Source organism: Corapipo altera, unplaced genomic scaffold (genome assembly GCF_003945725.1).
Source record: "Corapipo altera isolate COAL_440 unplaced genomic scaffold, ASM394572v1 2b, whole genome shotgun sequence".
NCBI classification, from domain to species: Eukaryota; Metazoa; Chordata; class Aves; order Passeriformes; family Pipridae; genus Corapipo; species Corapipo altera.
This window is the reverse complement of record NW_020884874.1, coordinates 16,251,939-16,265,903: the sequence shown is the minus strand read 5'-3', so window position 1 is coordinate 16,265,903 and position 13,965 is coordinate 16,251,939. Positions and strand designations below refer to the sequence as shown.

General features: G+C 44.5%; 1 protein-coding gene and 1 non-coding gene across 8 annotated transcripts in view; one reads left to right on the top strand and one right to left on the bottom strand.

The window, feature by feature from the left end:
* NCOA7 (nuclear receptor coactivator 7) overlaps nt 1-12,215 on the bottom strand; it is an 89,148-nt gene extending 76,933 nt beyond the window's left edge. For 2 of the 7 annotated variants that reach the window (XM_027631471.1, XM_027631510.1), the window contains exons 1-2: nt 12,018-12,215; nt 9,595-9,771 (exon numbers count right to left, since the gene is read on the bottom strand). The gene's annotated coding sequence lies outside the window, so the exon portion shown is untranslated. Of the gene's footprint in view, nt 1-944; nt 1,096-4,488; nt 4,513-4,659; nt 4,777-4,828; nt 4,929-9,594; nt 9,772-12,017 lie in introns of those variants that run through there. The other 5 variants (XM_027631476.1, XM_027631482.1, XM_027631487.1 and 2 more) reach the window with 5 other exon arrangements.
* Nucleotides 12,216-12,250: 35 nt separating this feature from the next.
* On the top strand, nt 12,251-12,322 carry TRNAE-CUC. The gene has a single exon. It is a non-coding gene; the product is annotated as a tRNA-Glu (tRNA).
* Nucleotides 12,323-13,965: the final 1,643 nt, after the last annotated feature.

Sequence of the window (13,965 nt, the reverse complement as noted above, 5' to 3'; positions counted from 1 at the left end):
TCACCATGATGTCATGACTCACACCACATATCTAGTGGACAACACCAGCACTTCAGTTTTTGAAGCTGGGACAGATGGCATGGCCTGGATTTTATGTCATGGGTTATCACACCTCCTACCTTTAGCAGTCTTCAGTAGCTTCAGTGAAAAAGGTTTGATACAGGATGGAAAAAAAAAAGGGAGTACAAAAAGTCAAACATTGCTCATATCAGTGAAGAATTTATTTTTAATATATATTCTAAATATCACGCAAGCAATCTTCATATGTAAAATTATTATACACTTCAATGCTTCTGTGAAGAAAGTATAATGGAAAACCTCAAGCCACTCTCTGGCCTACAAAGTTTTGCCACGATTGCTACAGCTACCAAATCCATACAGATTAAACCCAGCTTTATCAGAAGTGCCCAGGTCTTTGGCATCAGTACAGCTACTTAAGCATTATGGAAATGCTGCTTCTTAAGCTGAGTAAAATAAAGCCCTTGCCACCAGAGTAAAGCATTACTTGACCACGAGATAGTTAACTACAGCAACAGCCTAATGCTACCCACTGCATTTGTGCACAGTGACTACTGACACAGCATCCAAGCACTGCCAAGCCACTGACAGCACCGAGTTGTTCCTTGTAGCATCTCCTCCAAAGTAACAACCTAAGCAGACTCAAGTATTTCTGCAATCACAGCATCACCTGATCTGGCAGGAAGCCATCCACACCTCTTCCCTTCGGAATGAAGGTGGCAGTGATACTTCATAAATATTCATACTTCTTTCTATCCTCTGCATTACCTTAGAGTATTTCAAAGGAAAACAAACCAGAAAATAAGACAGATGGCATGTGGGACAGAAAGCAGAAAAAAAACCAGACAGGAGTAGCAGCAGATAGAGAGAGCACTGTTAAAAAAAGGTTAAATTCACTTGAAAGAATGAGTCAGGGAATAAATCACCTTTCCTTAAGATGAGTTCAAGGAAGCAACAGCTCTCACTGTGAACTTCTGTAAAACAAAGCTGTGATTTCCTCTAACTGATGCACCGGGACAGCTCTTTGCCTGGGGAGTCTTAGACTTTGGGGAAATGGCTCTCCTATCTACAGAAACACTATGGGAAGATATTAAAATCAGTCACTAATGGGTGAGACTACAGTAAGAATCTTTTAAATTCTCTAAGTGAACAAAAAATGAAACATAAACAATACTAATTTGACACTATAACCAAAAGATAAACACATATCTTGCCTGTATAAACAGGTATAACTTCCCTGCTCAGCTTGGATGCTTTCTGTTCCTGTAAATCAGTTTGATGTTACCATTACTTAAACATGATGGGTAGTTATAGAGCCTGCATTTCAAGAAGGATGTCACAAAAAAACCCTGTAAAACGTTCAGAGCAGCCACAAGAAAGCAACAAAAGAAAAAAGTGGCACCTCAGTGGGAGGCCTAATGCTTAATTACACCTTGGGAGTACTTCAGGGCATAGAAAAACAGAGAGCAGGGAACAGCTTCACCTACCTGACAGGGCACTGGACCACACAACACAAGGAATTTGAGGCATGAAACTCAAAGCACAGCTCACCTCTTAAGATAAATAACAATCAGAAAGGCTAGGGAGATCATGATGAGTACTGTATACATTGAAATCTCCAAGTCTAAGCCAGAAGTCTTCCTGAAGGATAAACTGTGGTTTCAGGACAAGTCATTAAGTCTCAAGTAAGTACATGCAAGTCACCAGGATGCTATATGGTACTGAGCAGAAATACTGGTACTGTTTCTCCAAGCTTGGTTAGAGACTGGGAGCAGCTCAGGTGCAAAAGTGAAGCACTGCACCTGGAGTAACTCACCCTTCTGAGCACTTAACTACCACCTTCTGCAGTGCAATGCAACCCACTGGAAATACCAACAGACCCCAGGACGCCTGCCTGCACCCTGCCCTTGCAGGCAAGCAGAGCAAAGACTGCAGATACACAACTACGGCCCCATGAAGCATTGCAGTGCGCTGCCCACCCCAGCACTGAGTAAACTGTTCCTAACGCACACCTTCCAGCAGCAGCAGAACTACTCATAACCACCTGATGTTTTGACCAGGAACATACAGATTTCTGCTTACAATCAGAAGGGTTTGCAAAGAAAAGGGGGAGGGGGAGAAAAAGAATACTCCTATGTATATGTTTAATATATCAACCTGAAACATTATGTTTTGGGGGAAAATATAAACCCTCTAGCCTGCTGTGAATTTTGTCACTACCTCATTTCATAAATCTGGCTAAGGAAAAATGACAAGGAAATAAGAATTTAAAAAGAAAAAAAGGGAGGAGAGGGAATAAAAACAAAGACTTGTTTCTCCTACCCTGCTTTACTTCCTAGTCAAAGGACGTCACCTGAGTGCTTTTAATGCTGACTTCATTGAAACACAGAATTATATTTCCTCTTTTTGGGAAAGCAATCTTAACCCCCAGGACAAACTCACAGCAGCAGCAGCGTGACTTCTGCATTTCCTTCCATGAGGGTACAGATCCCCAGGCCCAGCTCCCTCAAATGACAAGGCACCAACTGTGTGGCAGGTGGCCACCCCTACTGTCAATAACTCCACCAGCAGGTGGGTACCTCACTAAAAGAAGAGCTGCACCCATAAAGCCTTAGAATTTTTTGGCTTATTGATCACAATGAGGAAGCAATTTGTCAGTTTGCTGCTTCTTGGCTGATGACACTGGATTCACTCCAGAAGTGCCAAAGACTACTGCAGCTGCACTGGGCAGCACCCGCTGAGACAGAGGACACAAGCCCGGTTCCAGAAAGGTAGTTTTACCGTTTTTCTCAACACTGGTTATGTTCCAGCTTTCCTTCCATGCCTACTAGATAGCAAAGAGAAATTGAGTCCCTTTGTCCCTTATTTCCATAATTATTGTTTGTGAGTACTTCCAGCTGCCTGGCGGGCAATTTCTTGTGTCAGATCATGCTGCAGAGGCTCAGACTAATTTCCCACCCAAACGTGTGACTGCACGGAGTCACTCTGACTGCAGTACCTATCCATAGGATTCTCATGATTTGTTAATTATCTTTTTGAAAAAATGTTATTCTCCAACCCAAATCACTCTCAAGTGAATTCACTTCTGTTTGAATAGAGGGGCTTATTCCCGAACACTGTAAGAGATTTTCAAGCTGTCCCCTGAAGTCAGGGCCAAATATTTACTATAGCCAACCTCCAGCCAACTTTAGTCTTTCAAAATCCTGGATAAGCAAAGCAACAAAGCCTATACAACAAGACAAGAACTGTTCCAATCAATTCTAACTCACTTCAACTCCAAAGGGAATCACTTATCATTTTGGCGGTAGATGTGACAAATCCGAATGGAACTGTGGCCACTGGTGCAATGAGAAGAGGACACTGGGTAAAGGCCAGGAGTGAAACCCAGAGACTGCCTCATAACTAACTTGGACAAATCAGATGTTCTAGAAGTGTTTCTTCTTCATAATAATATGCAACAAGAAAAAAAGGAGCTTAACTTAAATGAAGCAGAGAATTTCTCTTCAAGCCCAAGATTTTGATCCATTATTTAAAAACAAAAACAAAAAAAGAGGGAAAGGCATCCGACAGTATTTTGGCTACAAGCATCTGCTTCAAGACAACTCTTCACAGGACCAACCTTACTTGACTATTCAGGTCTTTAAAATATTTTGGGTTTATTTATGGACATTTTCCAGGTAAAAGCATAAAAAAGAAAGCAGCCTAAAATGCACTGTGACTTATATGTTTTTAACCATGACTTACAGTTAAAGATATATATTCCCGATAAAGTAATTTTAATTCAGAAAACATATATTCACACATAATTTCTTGGCATTTTCTATTGCCTTCTCCATTAATTTTCTGAAAGTCTGTGTGTGTATATATAACCGTCCAACAGAACAACATCAGCAAATTATTACTTCCACACTGTGTAAACATTCGCTGATAAAATATACTGGCAAAGTTCATCAACATACATTTTTAAGTATCACACAAACACAGGCCCTTAGACTGTTTCACAAGATTTGAGGCAAACCATAATGGATTAATAAGCACCTACACATCTTATAAGTCCACCATTGTGCGTTAATACAAGAAACGTATGACTACTTAATGAGAGAACAATAATTGTAGCACGTAAAGTAAACACATGCTAAAAGCCCGTTATTGAGTGGAAGTGTTCATCATCTCATTTCATCACCTAGGGGACAAACAGTTACTGACTGCATCCTTTAGCGCCATAATATTGCAAACACACCACTCAAGACACAAGTATGCCCCTCCACCCCAAAACCAACTCTGAAGTACTGTCTGATGAGGTACAAGGAGGAAAGTCCATTGCATAGATTAAAGAGACAAAAATCAATCACCGACAAACCTCTAGCACCCGGCAGCACTTCTTAATAACGGCAACCTAAGACTATAAATTAAGAGAGAGAGACAGAGAGAGAGAGAGAGCCTGGAACATTCCAGTAAATCATCCAAGACCTGGCGAGGGAGGACATCAATGAGGTTCGAAGCCGTGAAAGCCGTCAAAGCGCCCCTCAGCAGTACCGGCCGGTCAGCGGCGGCCGCAGAGCCCAGCGCGGGTCCCCAGACAGCCGCGGCCGCCGCCCCGGCCCCGCACGGCCCCGCCGCGCCCGCAGGGCCGCCCCTCACCTCCCGCGCAGCGGTGCCGGGCTGGCTCCGCGCACCGGCGAGCGGGCAAACAAACAGCTCCTCCGCCACCACAGCGCCCTGTCCACGCCCCGGCCGGGAAACAAGGCCGTGACCGAGCAGCCCCGCCCGCCCCGCGGCCCCTCGGCAGGGCACGGGCAGTCACACCGACCTGCGGGCGGGCGGCATGGCGGGCCCGCGGCCCAGCGGCGGCGGGAGCGCTCTGCCAGCGCTCTGCGAGGGCTCCGCCGCTCCCCGCTCTGCCACAGCGCCGTCGGCCCCGCCGCGCCCCCGCGGCTCTGCCCCGCCCCGACGGTCCCGCCTCCCTTCGGCCCCGCCCGGCCCCAGCGGACCGCGCTGGCCCCGCCGCCGGCGGGCGGGAGCCGCGTTCATTGCCCCGGGAGCGGGGTCGTACCCGCGCACGCTGCTCCCGGGCTTCAAGCCCTATCCTGGGGAAAGGGGTCGGTCTGCGGGGCCAGAATAAGTCCTACGAGTTAGGCGTGTTTCTTCATACAGCCTGAGCGCCAGTGTGTGCCTCTGGAGTTTTCTCAAGGGCAGTACTAAAAACAAAACAACCAGTTTTGGAAATTAAGGTTAACAAAGCCTTTAGATCCGTGGGAAACTGAAACGCCTGCAAACTTCATCTGCTGTTTCTGCACTGCCAGCAAGTAGGTTTCTTCACCCGACCCCCAAAAAACACCACCTGCTATAGCTACCAGAAACTACATTCCCTTACCCGAGGTAACTCCAGGTAACCCTTCTAGATATTTGCGGCTAGCCTAAACAAGATCTAGCTGCTTATTCCTTCCTTCGGTCAGTAACCAGCTCTAAAAGGCTGAAAGCTTAGGGGAAGGCCAAAAAGGCATTGTAACATTAAATCCTAAATTCCACAAGACAAAAGCCGGACGATAGGCAGATACCTGCATAAATGAAAAAATGACACATATACATGGAGATGCTAAGAGAGTATGTCAAAATAACAAGTGGTGCGCAGGTGTCTCAAGTATAATTTTACTAGTTATAATGTTACAAACCCAACAAATTCTAATTTTAAGTAAGAGAGATATTTGTCAGAGGCCTATTTTTTAATTTAACAGCTGCTTAAAGATCCATTTTGAAAACATATGTATCATTTTCAGGACAAAATGCAACTCCAGTACAGACACGCAGCCATCTCCCCCACTGCCATTACCCTATTCATAGCATATGCTTGCTACCACTCAGTTTCAACACTGGAACAACAACTGCCTCAACTCCTCCACTAAATTTGCTGCTAAAATTGAAGTTTCCACCTGATTTTTTTTTTAAACTGAAACAGTGCATTTTATAAGACAAAGATCTGCTTTAAAACATGGTCTCCTGCTTAGAGGATACATTTTGATCGCATACTGCAGCTACTACATCTTATATCTATTACCAGGCAAAAGATGGACAAACCCAAAGTTACATTGGTTAAAAATCTCAAATACTTCACTAGCACACAGGTTCTCTACCACCACACAGAAGAAAGGGGCCCTGCTCTCAGTTACTCTTCCAGCAGTGCTTAGATAACAAAATCAGGGGAAAAAAGAGGAAGAAAACTGCAGTACTATTTACCCAACTTCTTTTGCCAAATTGCAGAAACTATGAAGCTCTATCCATCAAAGTGGTGGAAACCCTACTTATCTCTTAGCTGCACTTGCACAACAATGACAGTGACTAACACCTTATTTTAGCTCCAGGAAAAGCTGTCCCTGTCCTAATGTACCAGTTTGCTTTCAATCATCATTCCAAGCACAGTCACCTCTGTTGTATTGTGTAGGCAGCTCTATGAAGACAATGAGTAGATTCCATATAGTAAACAAAGAAACTACACATTTCTATAGCATTTCTTTTGCCCCAAGCATTTCAAATACATATTCTAAACTGCTGGCATGGGGAACAAATTACTTGAACTCCTGTCAGAGCAGCAGGCTAAGTAGGTTAGGACTAGAACAAAAGCATTGTACAAGTTCCAGTTATGGCACTGTGGATTACTGTGGTTGTAGCTCAACCCACAGACTTCATGTCATTACAAGAACCTGGGTAAGTGGGATGTAATGCACTGTTTTGTTTTATTGAGTCTGGAAGTAATAAGTAATGCCTGCCTATTTGTTGCAGCAATGAACATGAGATAAGTAGGTAGGTAGATTAGACACACACACACATCACCTTTGAAATAAAATTTAGTTTTGTTCTCTCTACAGTTTAGAGATCTGAATGGTTTGCTCTTTCCCATGGCAATATGTTCTGTGCCAATTCATTTGAATACAAATGCTCTAACATAGTTTAATTCATTGTCTTTGAAGTATCAACTGCTGGTTTGAGAATAGATAGTTTGGGGCTTTTATTGTTACAAGTCAACCCAAAGTTGGGAAAGTTTGTGGACTGAAAATGGGGCATGGATTCTTGCTACAAGGCCTTTGCTTCTTTTTTGGAAAAAATTACCCATTTTACTTTTCTTCACATGATTGTAATGTGATTAAAAACATATTATTTTCTACTGCAATTGGTAATCCTTAGTATGATCTCACTAGTGTCAGATCTTATCCTAATGACAGATGGGAAACTGGGAACCATGGGTCCTATTTTAAGCTTCAGATGGTGGCACTTGATTTGCTCAAGAGTCAACCCCAGGCATTCCCAAGATATGCATCAGGGCCCAAGAAATCCCAAGTCTATATTTAAAATTATGAAAGTTTTAAAGCAACGTGTGTTTCTTTTCTCTGTCTTCTTTTTTTCTTTATAGTTAGAGGAGAATATCTTTACCTGAGAAAATCTTAAGTTCACGTTGCTCATTCATTTCAGGATTGCGCAAATTTGTTTTATCGCTGATTGCACTATTTTGATGGACATAAAATGCAATTTCGCTATTTTAATCACTCCCAAATTGTGAATTTTTACCCTAGAAATAGATTTCTCACAAAACTCACATGTATAACCACACGTGGAAGACAGAACAGATTTGGGATACTTAAGTACTACATTTGAAGGGGTTTTGAACTCCCACAATACACACTTCAGAGTACATTAACAGAATTGCATGCATTACAGTGAAAAAATTGTTAGAGGCACAGTATGTTTATGGCCTGCATTCAGATCAGCTTACATTAATAGCAGAAAAAAATATTGTATTACTCGTGTGTTTCATGTAGTTTCTGGATTTTTTTTACATCTGCAACTGTTAGCTTACAGCTTGCTTATTTAAGACAGCCTGCCATAAAGAATTACACTGATAACCTTGACTACTACAATAGTCCACTTTTGAAAGGACATGAAAATAAAGGAGACACCAATCTTTTTTTTCCATTAGCAGTCCCATTTTTCCCAATTATTCCTACAATTATTCACCATGAAGTAGTCACAAAATAGGTTTCATACAGACAGACTTTTATGCATACATAATTGAGGCCCAGCTTGATCCTACCATGCACTGAGGGCTATTTTTAGCCTGGTTTCCTCAGTTTATGTAATGATGAATTTTCAGAGCGTCCCCAACTCACCCTTTAACTTTGAATTGATCATCTAAGTAGAACTCCATTTGACAGGTATTGAAAATTTCCACAAGTTTTACAAAAATTAGAAAAGGCCACAGCTTGAAAATTTTATAAGAACTTCTCCACTAATAACTGATTCTATGCACCCATTTTTACTGTGTAGTAGAGCAAACCAAAAGTTGCTTCCAAAATGCTCAGAAGAAAGACTGTAAAAGAAATTAAATTTGCTGATACAAGAGATGGCAAAAAAGTCCTATTTGTTTCAACTAAGGTATGTTTTTGAGCTCAGTGGGCGCTGGATGAAGCATCCCACCACCATACCTTATCCCAAATCCCCCGAATCAGGTGCATTTTAACATAGGCTAAGAGAAAAAATAAAAGCTGACACACGTTTTTCTAAATCAAATACAGTGCCAGGGTTAAAATGGCAGCTGAAGGAAAAGAATAAAAGAACTTGTAAAATTATTTTAAAAATACTGCTAGTTGATCCTTTTCTTGTTCTTCAGGATCATTAAAGTACTTCCCATTAAAGCATTTCTCATTAAAGTAAACAGGGAACGCCGCGCCTGGACGGCACCGAGATGTGACGCTGCACCTCCTCTTGTGCCGCTCCCTGGCGCTGTGTGCGCCAAACTGCAGGCAGAGGGAGCCTGGAATAGGGGCTTGGAGCTGAGAGATCAGCAGTTCTGATACTTGGACAATGCCTTTTGAGGTTTTCCTTACATTATTTCCATAAAAACACTATTACGGTTAAAACAGATATAATAAATATAAACTACAATAGTATTTCTTCCGCCAGAAAACCGTTATAATCTAACAGTTAGGTAACCATTCTGACCATATATGGAAAGTAAACATAAAATAGCAAAAGACCATGCATCATCTTCTCCGTCCCTCTCCTCTCCACTTCCTTGAAACTGGGATGATGTACATTTTAAGTCAGGCTAACTTAGAGAAGAAAGGCCGATGCCAGGACTTCCCAAATGAAACACACACTTGAGGTAAGAGAAGAGTGATAAATGCACAAATTACACAGTCGCAAATACAATTTTACAGATTTTGTGCGGATCGAGGATTTTCACTACTGCTGAAGCATGTACCACGGGTCCTAAAGACACTTTGTATTTACAGTTATAGAGTAGAAACATACTCAAATGATGTACTTTTCATAAATTAGCACATTGCTTTGATGTTATTCTTACTCATCTTTACATAGTAACCCTACTGTCACACATCAATTAACATGGCAAATTAAAATAATAATAATATGTAATGTATTCATATGGAACAGACAAGTTAATTGCATGCTGCTGGACAGCTTGCATTTAAAGTAATCGCTCTGATTTTCCAGGTTCCAAAATTCAGCTTTACATACCAAACTGACAGCTGTGGTACAGTAGCTCTAAGACTGAATGGTACTCACTTGGTTTTACCAATACCCCACTGTTCTGTTAAGTGAAAAGAAACATCAGTCTCTGACATTCCTTCCCTGGCGCTTTCGGGAAGATCATTCTTCAGCCAGCATCTCAGGGACGCAGGCACCGACTGCTTCTGTGCTGGCAGGAGGCTGAATCGCTGACAGTTTCACTGATGCATTTCTCTGTCGGATACAGGAAGCGAGAGAAGAGGCATAATCTTTTGTCAGTGCACATGACTTGTACAGCAGAGAAAGCCATTTCTAAAAATAACTAGACAGCATATGACTCTCAGTGCTACTTTCCTGATGGTCTAGTGGTCAGCCAGGTTCACATCCAGGAAAAGATTTCTTATTTCAATACCTTTTTCTAGTACATACCTTAGTTTTCACTGCTTCTACGGATGTAATCAACAACCCCTTCACTGCTCAAGAGAAATTTAGTAAGATGTATTACTCACTTGGAGAATAATTTGCTAATTGTCAAGCATAACAGAACAAGACTGGTTTGTTTCTACCTTTAAGAGTTTTCTAGGGCCTGTAAAAAGCACATTTTCCCACCCTGCCACCAGCCATAAGATCACAGCTTTCATAGGCTCCGCTACTTTTCTGAAATTGTCAGGGGGGAATATTTTGTCTTCAACACTCAGGCAGCTTAAGAATCAGGGGGGTCATCCCTACCTTCCTCTGCAGTGTCACACAACAGAGGCCTTCTAAGAACTCAGTGGCAATGACCCTTCTGTAACACACACTTTCAACACTGCAAATGCAACTGCTATGGACCTACTCTAGTTCCAACCTAATTGTCTCGTGCTGCTAACATCTCAGCCACAGAAGCACAGAACTCAGTACCACTCCAAAACACACATTATAGGCACCCAGGGTGGAGAAGCCTATGCTTTTAACCATGACACTGTGGACCTAGTGAAGCATACAAACTCCTTAAGGCTAGCTCAGTTTCTGCATCATGGAACCATCTCATTATTTGGTTCACATTCCTTGCAGGTTCCATGTTGCAGGAAACTAGGTCCCATCTTGCCTTTCTCTTCGACAGTGGGCACAGATTACCTGCTGGGACCAGCTGACCTCTTTCCCCTAACCACACACTCCTCTTTGCAGTGGCCTCAGGCCACAGTGATACCTCACAGCCCCCAGCACTCCACAGCTTTGTCTCCTCAAGGCCTGAAATGCACTGGTCTTACCAAAGAAGGTGCTATCAATCTACACATGTGAAATGGTATTCTTGCATATATAAGACATAAGATTGTATTTAAGACAGCCTGATTATAACCTTGTATTTTATGATATCTACCTCATTGCACAATAAAATTGCTCAATTCAGACAAAAGAAATCTCCATCACAATCAAGACCCATGTTTTGTTCCAGCCTGCTATGGTGAAGGGTTTGGGATGAAATCAACTGTTGGCTGATGACAAGGAACTCCAGTGAGACACAAAACAAACACCATCAACCTCCTGAATACATCCCTGAGGAAAGGGATCCCTTTGTTTTCTGACTCTAAAACTTTTAAAGATAAGCTAATGTATATTTGTACAGTCCAGGACAAGCTTATCTATCTTAACACAGAAAAGGTTTCTTATATAATGCATTTTAGAGGCAGAGCGCTTGAGAACTAGAGAAATTTGTTTGTGTAGAGCCAACCCGCCCGTATCATTGGACACTGCTTAAATAGGGAATATTATTTTTCCTCGTACTGCTCGCAGATCTACTGCATTCATAAAACCGACATGCCAGAGGAAGAAGCGCTCATGCAATGTCATCTGCATCGCTGGCAGTTTTCATTCCTCTCATACAAATCTTACCAAAAACAGCAAGGTCACAGATTATTATCTATGGCGTGAGGAGGCCGCGGGAGTGCAAGGCAAGCAAACCCCCAACCTCGAGTCCCTCTGCGGAGCCACTGGCTCCCACTTGAGGCACGCCCTTGGACCGGCTCTCCCCTGCAGGCCTGACACCGGTGCTTTTATTTCCACAGCCTGCCCGGAGAGCGACCAAACCGGAGCTGAGGGAACCGCCACGTTCATTCCCTCCCGGCAGCCGCCTCCCGGGATGTGCAGGGCAGAGCGCTCGGCTGACGAGGCCCCGCCTGCAGCCGTGACAGCGGCAGCCCGTAAAGAAACGATCTCGTCAGGAACAGCGTCTACAAGCAACACGAAATGAGGGAAAACAACTGCGCGGAGCCCCGCGTCCGCCAAAGGCGGCCGGAGGGAGCCCCCCAGGAGAAGGGAGAGAGACCCGGCCCCGCCCTCGGGCGCCTTTCCCCGAACTCCCCGCCCCGGCCGCGCAGCTCTCGCCTGGGGCCATGAGCGAGTCACCCCCGCTCCCGCTGCAGCACCCCCGGGCTGACGGCTCCGTCTCGCCCGGCCCCCCACAGCCATCCCGCCTCCCGCCCGCGGTGGGGGACCCTCACCCGCCTCGCCTGGGCCGCCCACTCTCCTTCCCACCCCGCCGTCGCTATCCCCTTCTGTGGGGTGGAATGGAACGTCCCTCCGTACACGCAGCTGCCTCCACGACTTGGTACTGCCTGGAAGGTGGGAGCACAAGGAAAAACCAGCGGCACAATGCGGCTTGGGGGTGTCGTTATGGCCGTTGGGGGTCTTCAGAACGGAGTCGTAGGAAGGAATGACGAGTATATCGTCAAGTTCCCTGGTGGTCTAGTGGTTAGGATTCGGCGCTCTCACCGCCGCGGCCCGGGTTCGATTCCCGGTCAGGGAAAATTGTTTTTTCCTATTTTTCCCCTCCAACTCTCTTGCGTTTTTGGATTCTTTTTGCCCCTCTCCTGCTTTTACAATTCTGGGAGTATCGGCCGGCTGCTGTGCGAGCGCGAGGCGTGGACATTACTGCCCAGCTGTGAGTATTAAGACACATTTGGCAGCGTGGAGGAATCGTGCACAAAGGCAATGAGCAAAGTCCCAGCGCTGTGGGCAGGGGAAGTGTGGCCAGGTGTAGTGTTTGGAAGTCTTGACTTCACAGAACTACCTGTGGACACCCCATGCTCGCACATAGGGAGTCTAGAAGTCAGCAGAGGCTGCTTAGAGGGGTAAAAGTAGGGGTAAAATTAGGGCTGTTGGCCAGCACTCACAAATACCATAATTTCCTTTTTTTTTTGGCTGCTCTTACAGTTAGGGTGTTTCCACATCTTTCTCCCCAGAGTTGAATGGTTACTTAGTGCTATCACAAATCTTTGAACCATCTCTGTTATGGGGAAAGGCTGAGGAAACTGAACCTGTTCAGCCTCAAGAAGAGACAAATGAGAGGAAACCTCATCAATGTCTACAAGGATCTGAAAGGAGGGTGTCAGGAGGAGGGAACCAGGCTCTTTTCAGTGGTGCTAAGCAATAAGAGGCAACGAGCAGAAACTGATGCACAGGAAGTTTCACCTGAATATGAGAAAGAACTTCTTTACTGTGCTGGTGTCCAAGCACTGGAACAGATTGCCCAGAGAGGTTGTGGAGTCTCCCTCACTGGAGATATTCAAGAATTGTCTGGATGCAATCCTGTGCAATGTGCTCTAGGATGACTCTGCTTGAGCAGGGAGGTTGGAGCAGATGACCTGCTGTGATCCCTTCCCTGACTCATTCTGTGGTTCTGTGACCAGCTCAGCTATCTGTGGTGTGTATGTGCCTCTCTGACCAAGTGCTGTTTCCCCCAAAGAAGGTGGGAAGGGTTTGTCCCCTGCACCCCTGTCATGGCAGAAGGGGGGCTGCAGTGCTCTGTGGTGCTTCCTCAACTAAGCTACAGGCTGTCTTTGTGCAGTGTATTTGCACAGCCCCCACCATGCAACACATATGGTTGAGGGGGGTGCAAGGAAGAAATAAGATATTCTTCTGGAGGTGGAAAGACATAAACAAAGAGACAAAAGGATTTTTAATACCTCCCTGCAATTAGCACCTGTCTTGCTCTCTCCTCCAATGAAACCCTCACCACAACTTAGAATCATTATTGTTGGAAAAAAACTTCTAAGATTATCACAGCCAGCTGCTGACAGAGCACCACTGCCATGTTCACCATTGAGCTATGTTTTTTTAACACTTTCAGGAATGGTGACTCCGCCACTTCTCTGGGCAGTCTGTTCCAATGCTTAACAACCCTTTTCATGAAAAAAATTTCCTAATATATAATCTAAACCTACTCTGGCACAACTTGAGGCCATTTCTTTCTCAGCTCCTAAAAATGGTGTGGGTTCTCCAGTATGTGTGAAGGGAAGAAGTGATGAGAACAGGGTAAAGCCTACTCCAGTCCTGCAGCAGGGGGTGCCTCCCCTTCTCCTCCACTCAGAGCTCACAGCTCTGTCCTGTAGCAGTGCACAATCAGCTGCGCATCCAAATCCTCATCTGGGGCTCCAGCAAGAGCTGCTC